Source organism: Sinocyclocheilus rhinocerous, unplaced genomic scaffold (assembly GCF_001515625.1).
Source record: "Sinocyclocheilus rhinocerous isolate Xijiao unplaced genomic scaffold, SAMN03320098_v1.1 scaffold792, whole genome shotgun sequence".
Classification (NCBI taxonomy): Eukaryota; Metazoa; Chordata; class Actinopteri; order Cypriniformes; family Cyprinidae; genus Sinocyclocheilus; species Sinocyclocheilus rhinocerous.
Genome location: NW_015626872.1, coordinates 2,649,722 through 2,660,672, shown reverse-complemented (window position 1 = coordinate 2,660,672; position 10,951 = coordinate 2,649,722).

The window sequence follows — 10,951 nt, the reverse complement described above, 5'->3', positions numbered from 1 at the left end:
GGAGTAATGATGCTGAAAATACAGCTTTGATCACAGGAATAAATTACAGTTTAACAGATATTCACATAGAAAACAGCTGTTTTAGATTGTAATAATATTTCACATTTCTTTCACTGTATTTCTGATTAAATAAATGTAGCCTTGGTGAGCATGAGAGACTTTTTGATGAGATACACCATTTTTCTTCCTTAATTTGACATATTTCTGAGAGACACTGTAAAAGGAAAGTCCTTTCTAATAAGCAAATTACATTTTTTTTTACATGTACTAATGAATCATTCACAAGAAAACCGAACCATACTTCATGTTGAACTCTGAAGGGGGAGTGTCATATGTAAAATTGAACATATTTCAATGTTCACACAATTTGCATGACTTAATATTTCAATTAAAGAGAGAAGAAATTGAGACTTGCTGAAAATTCCAGCTTTTCAGATTTTTCTTCGGCAAACAAAGTGCTACAGGAGTCTCACATATCTTCTATACAGTTTCAGGAGAGATTGCAATAATGTCTCAAACCGTACTTAGATTAGTCAAGTCTGCAATTAAACATCAGAGATTTCAAAATGAACTCATATACTCGGATCGACTTAAACTATGCTTTGACTGTTTCTTTAATGAAGTTTAACACCAGTCCTTGATTCTGATTGGAGCACAGCTGTGTATCACCCTTAGCAACATAAACAATCAATAATATCACCTCGAAACTGTTCCATGTAGTGTGTATTTCAGCAAAACGTGTGCATGTGTCTGTGTGGAAGAAGTCCACCGTTTCCGAAGTGTGTTGGGAATATTACTGTATTAGTTTTATGTTTCATTTATGGTATATACATCCATCATTTTACTCTGTAAGCATGGCCTCTCATACCTTATTGCTTACATAAAGAAGATATCATGAACTCTCTGGTGCTGTTCGGTCATTTTTGACCAAAATTGTTATTTTTTTTAAGACATTTTTACTTTATTAGAATGATACAAACTTGATAAATGTTCTGGCATTTGCTATGTGAACACACACACATAAAAAAATATTTGGACATTATTTGAAAAGGTTAAATGGTCCTGAAAAAAAAAACTTGTTGAAAAAATAACTGTTGTTCACAGTCAAAAATCACTGCATTGGAAATGAGTAGGAAATTATTTTCATTTTGTGGAAATGTTTGGTACTGCGCCCAAACAAAATCTTACTGAAAGCTAATTTTTTGAGATACCAACCTCAAATTTGGAATGCTACTTCTTTAGATTTATGCGTTTGACTTTCATGCAGATTTACCATGTTTTAGAAAATATATAATTCATAAAAAAAAATGTTTTAGAACTTTCTTCAAGAGTCTTCTTTAAATAGAGACTAAACGTAAGTCTATGCTCCAAAGCATTCAAGATTATATGCATTCAAGGTCTATGCTCAAAAAGTGGTTAACAAGTATGGATCATAACCATTCAGTGAATATAATTTAGCACCATAAAATCAACAAAAAATACTAAATATTAAGTAAAAAACATTAACAAACTAAAATATAGTGCATTTATTTAATTGCATTTTTTTTTTAAAAAGCACCACCAGAGGGTTAAGCATTATAGCAAAAAAAAACAATTATAATAATAAAAAAAAAAATTATAAAATAAAAATTAAAAATGAGCAGAATAACAGCTACAGTAGATCACATGCACAGTTGCATTCAGTGTGTCTCACATGCACAGCATCACCACACATTCACAATATATGGCAGTGCTGCTCTCAGAGACCCCAGATTTGGACACAGGCTCTGTGGTGGGCCTGCGTTATCAGGGGAACATTTCTCTGGCCTCCAGGCACCCGGTATGAGTGGTCAAGAGGACGGCCGCAGGCCTCCAGTCTGGCAAAGCTCCCGAGCCGCATACACACCCCTGCTGCTCCCCAAAAACAAACAGCTCTAAAACAGCCTTTGTCTTCACATTACACACTTCCATTCCTCACACTGTGCTCAGGCGGCTTAGAACCAAAACATCATATCAATGAGGAAAACTGTAAACACGTCGCATCTTTTGTGGAGGTGTGCATCCTGTGCATAAAATATGCACTCGTCATTATGGTCAATTTTGGGTGTAATTTTGCGAGTTAATGGGCGATGCAAGTGAAGAAAAACCTGTGCCTGTGGTGACTTCTGGCCAAACGTCAAAAAGTTTGTGGCTCTGAATCAACTCTTTCTAAAAACTCATGCATGCAAAATCAACTACCCAGCAACACCGAATCGGCGCATGATCGCTGTTATTCATTACAGATTTTCCATAAACAGATAAATAAGTAAAGCTTTGATTTTTCTTTTTTCTTTAAGAAATCCTTTTTTTTTCCTTCTTCTTCTTGTTTGTTCCCACAAAAGGTTATGGCATTGACTATTTTCTAAGCTAAGCTGGAAGCAATTGAATTTTGTTTCACAATATGTTGCTGCTTTGTGAAATATTATAGCCTATATGATAAATTTACTTCAGATTTTCATGTTTTCCAGTTCAATACACTAAAATATTTACACTTACCTAAACTTAAAGGGGTTTGAAAGCTCTGATGATACAAATGTGATTAAATAAGTGCACACTTTAAAAGTCTTCGAAAAACTGAACCACACATACTTCACATTATATGTAATGCAAAATGATTATTTGGACCTTATATAAAATATGGTGCAACTGCTGATTGAAAACAGTCTGGAAAACATCAAGGCAAATTCAGGCACTTTCTAAATCTACTCTTACGGCAGCAATGCAACTGTGGCTCTTTTGTGCTCTCTATGTCCGATCAAGCAGAACGATCTGGAGAAGAGAGATGGGTTTAATGGATGAGGGAAGAGAAGCTTGTAAAGACAAAAAAAAGAGAAAACTTTATGACACCGACTGTCAGAATAACGAGACAAAGCAGAGGAAAAAAGCAGCTTTTACATGCCAGCCGCAACGCTTCGGGTGAATCCTAATGATTCACGATAACAAGACTTTCTTTCGCTTCTTTCTGTGTGCAGTGACATGTTAAATATATATTGAAAGGGCTTCATAATCACTGCTTCTACGGCAAACACAGCTATTACCTGGAGCTCGTTTAAGACCGTCTTGTTCTTTGGTCACTGCATTTTATCCCATGGCATATTAAAATGACTGCAAACACTGGTCTTAAAGGGAGCCTTTGTGAAAAAGAAATGCACTTAAGTGTATTGAATGTACTTCAAATCTTAAAAGCATCTATTTTTAAAAAAACTGCATTTGCAAATAATATAATGTTAATGATATAAAAAGATAACTTAAAGCGACAACACACGTGCACGACTATTTCTTAACACACTTAAGTGCACTTTTAAAAAGTAAACTGCAGGATAATGTCCAATTAAATGTTTTACTTTAGAGGACACTTTAAATCAATATGTTTTAATAATATTTTGACATTCTTTAAAATACACTTTTTTTGATGTGTTGACTAATATACCAAAGCTCTTGATTATAACTGTAGAGTGTTATTTGATATAACATTTAAATTAAATTGCAAAATAATGACTAATTACACATATATTTAAATATGGCATAGAAGTTTCAATAAAAATGACATTAAAGTATATTTTAGTACTATAAATGCTTGTCAGTAACAATATTTCAAAGGCAATACAAGTAATTACAAAATGACATATAAACATTAATACTTAAGTGGGTAAAATAACCTTAATTTAAAATTATAATACATTTAACTCTAAATAACATGCAGTTAAGTGTCCAACAACATTAAATATGAACTTTGCACTTAATATTCTGTTACGTCCATAATAAGTCATCTTTTTACAAGTACGCTAATGTGTACTACTTTTTCACAAGTGGCATTTCACCCAAAATAAAAACTCTGTCATAATTGATATCCCTCATATTGTTCCAAATCTGTATGACTTTCTTCTGTGTAACATAAAGGAACTATTTCTGTCCAAACAATGGAAGTCAATGGGGTCCAAAACAACATTGACATTGGACCTGATTGACTTTCATTGCATTGGAAAAAATACCAAGACTTTTTCACACAGGTTTATAAAGACACAAGGTAAATAATGACCTAATTTTCATCTTTTGGGTAAACTGGCCCTTTAAGACAGAGATGGAGGTCTGCGTGCTATTGGATGAAGCGGTACTTGCTGTAACTTCATCCAGTACAGTTGCCATATTGTTTCTCTTTTGATTCCCAGCGAGGGAAGTGACAACATGACAGAGTGATTGGGGACAAATTCCTGCTCCTGCCTAGACAACTTCCCAGCAGGGTGACGTCTGCTTTGTCTTCGCAACAGAGATCTTACTGTGATGCTCTTTCTGGACCGTCCCAGAACCAGCGTCCATGAAGAGCCTCAAGAACCTTCAACTTCCTCATGCACTGAAAATACTGAGACAATGCTAATCGAAAATGTTCAGCTCTGTACATCATTTACGTCATTTGAAACCTGTATGCAGTTTGTGAGATGTACAGTTCACATTGACAGCGGTCAAGCTCCAAAAAACTAAAAAATGCATAAAAGCAGTCAATTAAGAAATATCACGCAAAGTCATGCAATAACTTTTTTAAGAGGAAAAGACCAAAATGAGTCTCTAAAAGTTAAATATTAAAACATGCATACTAAAACTGAATGTCACAATCAACTGCAACATATGCAAGAATCAATGGTATGTTTTAATCTAAACGCAAATGCAAATAAAACTTTGAACATTTGCAAATGTGAACAAGGACTTGCATTTTGGTCTTTCCATCACATGACTTCAGAAGACTTGAAATATTGTGTGTATCTTCTAATGCATAAACTCCCAAAACAATTTGCAGCCCCTCACCTGTTTATTGACTGCAATTTAATTGAATTAAACATGAAAAATGCATGCAAAGGCAGGAAAAGCAAAGAAATAAGGCATCATGTCACTGAACCGACTCGAGATTGAGTACAAGTGGCAGGATACCAGCCATAAATTTGATTGATTTGATGGAAATGATTTTATTTTGGCACAACGAGTGGCATATTTTAATAGCTAACATTAAAACAGCAGCAGTGCTGGAGTAGGAAATAAAGAGGCCATAGAGACTTTACAAAAGCAGAGTCAAGGCATAAAGAAAGGCCACAATACTGAAGACTAAAATGTGGGTGGGAAAATACGAGATAGGGAATGACAAACAAGTTTGCGTGAAAATTATCCAGAGTAGGTGTGAACTGGGAGTTTCTGGAAGCTTTCCTGTCGTAATATCTCACAGTTGGCTCTGGTTCTTGTTTCTTCGCCTGGTGGTCTAAGCTCAGTTCAGAGGATAAATCAAAGCCAACTCAATATAAGGAGGAATGAACTTCAAGACACCTTCCTCTCGCTGACGTCAGAGCAAGCACATGTTATTCACATCGACGGCTAAAACTGCAGGGGCTGCAGTCAGTCGTACTCCCTCCGCATGCTTTCAGTCCTCAAGAACGACGTCACCTCTTTCGCGACAACCTGCGAATTGATCTTTATCAAGAGGTCTGACTTGGCCGTACTTGCAGTATTATTCAGAAGTATAAAGGAGGAGGGGAATGATGAAAGACATGCTCCACACGTTGCTTCTGAGTTACTAAAACTTTGCTTGAAGCGAACACGTCGGCGTACAGACTCCTATAGGGAGTCTTCTAGGGCCCTAATTGGGGCCCCGTGAGAAGATTCATAATAAATGTGAAGATTTCTATTTCAAGGCACTTCACCCATTCTACACTGGTAGCAATCGGTCAAATGTCACATTAAATCACAATAGCCAAGACTATTAAAACAAGTAGCAGTAATACACAGAAAATTCATACATTGAATGCACACTTTAGATTCTGCACCAGTTCTTGTTAGTTGACTCTGATTTTGTTGCATTAAACATTTATAGAGTCTATATATTTATGCAGATGTTGTCAGATAACCTAAAATAATTGATAAGTTGTATTCAAGTCAAAAATATAATGCACCAACAGAAGCACTTCTGTACTAAAATAAATAAAACTAAAACTGAAATAATTAATAAACACTACATAGACATATTTAAAGAAAACATTAATAATCACCGGGGACCTGATTATAGCACTTAACACCTGGAGAAGTCAGATTTTCATGATATGTCACCTTTAAGATACAAAATAATCAGTTATGTTTTGCATCATTTTCCAGCAAGAGTGCGTTAATGAATTTACACAGTTACATTTTCAGCTTGTTTCATATTTTCTTTTGGTAAAGAAAAAAAAATATTAGTGAATAAAACAATTTGTAAAGAAACCTTAACACTTAATGATTAAAAAATAAATGTTTATAGCCAATATAAAAATGAATATCTTAAAAATAAAACTTAATTGAATCTTTAGTGGTTGAGCCAGTGAAAATGTTGGCAGTAGAAAAAAAAAATTAAGTAGAAAATCTGAAAGATTTGTATATTTTGTGGATCGATTCAGAATTATAAAAGAAAGAATCACAATGCGCTGCTGAATGGAATTTTCCCCCACCTCAAATTATTTCACACTGGTGGGGCCCATTTTCATGATTTGTCCCAGGGCCGCAAAAACCCACAGACCGGCCCTGATCCAAGGCTCTTCAGAGCTTTAAAAAGCTTGATATTATCACTGACATTGTTTACTGAAGTCTCATTTTTTCACATGAGAACTCACAGAAGCTTGTTGGACCGCCATGTTTGCTTCAATCCAAGGACGCATAAGTTGGTTTGGTTTTGTGGTGAGGGGTGAGTATTTTAACTTGCACACACCCATAGCCTGGCTAATAAAACATTCATAGGAGGACAGGAATCTCCCTCTGTCTGTGTAACTGGCTTCCTGATGGGACCCCCTACAGCCCTTCATTCTGGGTGCGAAACAATGACCCAGTGTTTCATCACAACTACAGATACCAGAAATATATCTCAGTAAGCCTAACACACCCATTCATACTGCTAATTATCATTTAACATAGCCGAGGTCCATTCTACATATGTGACACACAAGAATAACATTAATATAAAGCATAATAATAATTATTTTTCTAATTATTTATATAGTTGTTTCTTCATCAGGTTTGTAGAAATGTAGCAGTGCATCAGTGTCTCAGCAATGGATGCTCTGCAGTGAATGGGTGCCGTCAGAATGAGAGTCCAAACAGCTGATAAAAACATCACAATAATCCACAAGTAATCCACAGCACTCCAGTCCATCAGTTAACATCTTGAGCTGAAACAAATCCATCATTAAGGAGTTTTTAACTCAATTATGAGTCCATAATCCATAATAACGCTTCCTCCAGTGAAAAAGTGCATCTCCTGTTGTCTCTCACATCAAAATATATTTTAACATATGTGTTTAGAGCTGTTTAAACGCTGCTTGATCTGTGCAGATTTCTCTCCTGATTCAGACCGGAACACTTTTTCACTGGAGGAAGCGTTATTATGGATTATGTACTCATATTTTAGTCAGAATCAACAGTATGAAGCTAAAAACATCTTAATGATGGATTACTGTGTAGATGTGGATTACGTGTGGATTATTGTGATGTTTTTATCAGCTGTTTGGACTCTCATTCTGACGGCACCCATTCACATCCATTGCTGAGACAGTGATGCAATGCTACATTTCTCCAAATCTGATGAAGAAACAAACTCATCTGCATCTTGGATGATCTGAAGGGGAGCAGATTTTCAGCAAATCTTAATTTTTGGGTGAACTTTTTCTTTAAGAATTGTATTTAGTATACCACCTCCCCACATTGTCATGATACTTACCACAGTTTTTCAATGAGATCAGAAATTCATAAAGTAAAAACACACAAAGGCATTACATTTAGGTGTTGACACATGCAGTTATACTCGTTTTTGTAATGCAACAGCCTTCAAAGTAACATTACACTGACAACAACAACAAGATGCTGCGCCGTAGTAAATCTTTATGAAAACCTCTGCCTCACGTTGAGTGCATTCCCATCCAACACTGCTTTGACCTTTACCTCATTAGACGCCCGCAATCATACTAAACACTTACAGAAATAATTCTGCAGCACGGGTTGCCAAAATTCATTTAATTATTTCAGTTTTACAATGCCAGAGAATAGCCTGTATGGTTGACCTTTCCTGCAAACAAAGAAACATTTGTTCAAGTACTGTAACTCATAAAACTCTACTGCAAAGGAAAAGGAAAAAGCAGGAAAAATATCCTCTTTTTTATTGAAATCATGTGACAGTTATGGATTCGAAATTGCAAAGAGTGGTTGTAATTAGGCTGATTTGATTACAAGCTTGTCCATGAACTTTTCTCCCTTAAAGAGCTGTTTTATGTCTTAAGCATGGATATCAGCCTGAGATGCGTCATAAAAACTCACACCGTTATTTACTGCCAGTTATTGTTGCGGAGCGATTGAAAAACTCTCGCGTCTCGCCAGATGTGCGCAGATTGGCCGACCACTTCTAAACCATCTCTAAAACTCAAAATACAGACCACTGTATAACACAACTCCCTCCATCCATCAACTAGCTGAAGTCCTTCATTTACAGGCAGAATTCTTTCTCACAATACACAGCCTAGAGCTTTGAAGAATCCCATTTCGGTGTGTTCTTGGAATGACTGATTTTTGTTTCTGTGATGAAACGGTGGATTCGTTTGCATGGGATCTGCAGATGTCAACATTCAGCCGCAGTAAATCACTCGGATAAAGACAGGGACAGATGTGAGACAGCCGAGCGAAAAAATACCAATGTTCTGACTCCAAATGGATCATGATCACTGGGAAAGTGAACTGTACCTCTATCACCTTGTGTCAAAGCACAAAAATCAAAACCTGGGATTTTTGGAGTGTAAGACTCACTTCTTTAAAGAAAAGCTAATTGAACACAGGTATAGTGGAATGCACGAGAGGAAATAGAAGTATTGATGGTTTTGAAAATAAATGCAGATTCTTTCAAAAATAAAAACAGGTTCACACTCGCCTCATATGTTCCTGTTTAAAGACGATATCTGATTTGCACTTTCAGACCAAAACATGCAGTAAACATAGTTAGCAGCTGAAAATAGATCAAGCTAGACTAAAGATGAGATTATATTTATTTAGCATCTTTTATGTTGAGATGTTGTCACTTGAATAACCCCAGTCATGACAATTCAAAATAAAAAATACAAGGCAACACTTCAGCTACCCTTATGAAAAACAGCTTTAACCTGGTTCCCTAGACTGGCAGAGCTGGTTAGGCTGGTCTGGTTTGCAGACTTGTCAGCAAGACAAACTGGAAGATCAGCTGGTTTGTCAGTAATTGTCAATAACTGCATAAATTGTTTCGTATTTATATGCACAGAAAAACTTTGGAAAAGCCTAATTCAAAACATGTGCATATGAACATGAAAAAAAAAGTTAGTCACTTGAATACAACACACCCAAACGATCTCCATATAAAGGCTTTCCACATAACCTTTACTACATGTCTCCAGTCTTCTTGTTCCTGAATAAATCAGTGCTTTTGAACAAATTGGTTGAGTGAATGGTGCAATGACTCACTCATAAAGACTTGTTATGCGTCTGAATGAAGCACTGTTTTAAACTAATTGGCATATTGGTTGAGTGAATCATTCAATGACTCACTCATAAATACCATCTTTTGTTCCTGAATGTGTTTTGAATGAATCAGTTGAGTGAATTGTTCATCGACTCCCTCATAAAGAAACTAACTTGTCTCCACCTAATGGCTTTACAATGTAAACTGCAGAAAGAGTCCCTGAAAAAACTCATTTAAGGACCCAAAATAAATACAGTACTGTATAGAATGTATGTACTGTATGTGCATCAGTGTTATTTATATACTATTATAGTTTTTGTTAATATTTTGAATTAGACTTTTAGTTTTTAGTAATTGTTGTTTTATGTCTTTTTTTTATGTCTATATATTTTTTTGTAAGATTTTGTTTTTAGTTTTAGCTATTTTAGTATTTCAACTTAACATGAAAATGGAAAATGTTGCTTTTGGCAACTAGCTGAAATAAGTTTAATTTATTATAAATTTTATTTCAGTTAATGTTTATTATTTCAAGTAATGAAAATGTTTTATATGGTTTTAGTTAATGATAATAACCTTAATGTGCATTGACTGAGTTTAAAACAACAGCATAAATGCATAACAGTATGTTACACACAGAGGTTGCGATAGACTTTAACATTGTCCGTCATTTTGACGGACAGTGGTCGTAAAAATTCCGTCATAATCTAGTATTACCCGTCATTTTAATTGTCATATTTTAATTATAATAACACATTTAATTGCTTGTATTTTTGTTCACATTTTTAATAATGAACCTACAGGACCAGCATATAGGCTTGTGCATTTATTTATTTATGAAGAGAACCCTCAGTGTAATCTGTCAAAGTGACGGATGGCCTTCAGATTTTTCCGTCACTGCTAAAAAAAAAAATCCGTAAATTATGGAAAGTTTTCAGTTAACGTGACCTCTGGTTACACAATATGCATGTCACGCTGACGCTTATGCAAATCGATTTAATAAACATATTTGAGCCAGTTCCCCTATTAGCTCAAGGATGCAGTTGTGATGCTTCTTTAAGCTTCTTTAATCAGTTTAGGGATTTAAACCTACACCTTTTCAACTAACCAACTAGATTTCCAACCAATACCAACTGTACCAAGCTGTTAACTTGGTGCTCAGATTCCATATTTCAGCCTCTCATCTGGTTCAAATATCTCTCTTTGATAAACTGGGCAAGTCTCCACTGCACCAAGAGTTGCCCATGTGGTGTAAGTCTTGGAACAACACTGTATTTATGACTGCCTGTGGTCAGGATTTCGTAGTTCACTATTTCATTTTATTATTTTTTAACCATGTTCTGAAGTTTCACAGTATTGTCTACCCTTCTTTTGCAGCAGTGCTTGCATAAGGGTTCAGAAGGGACCATCGGATGTTATGATGTCTAGACAAAGCTGTAGCTGTACTTCATTGTT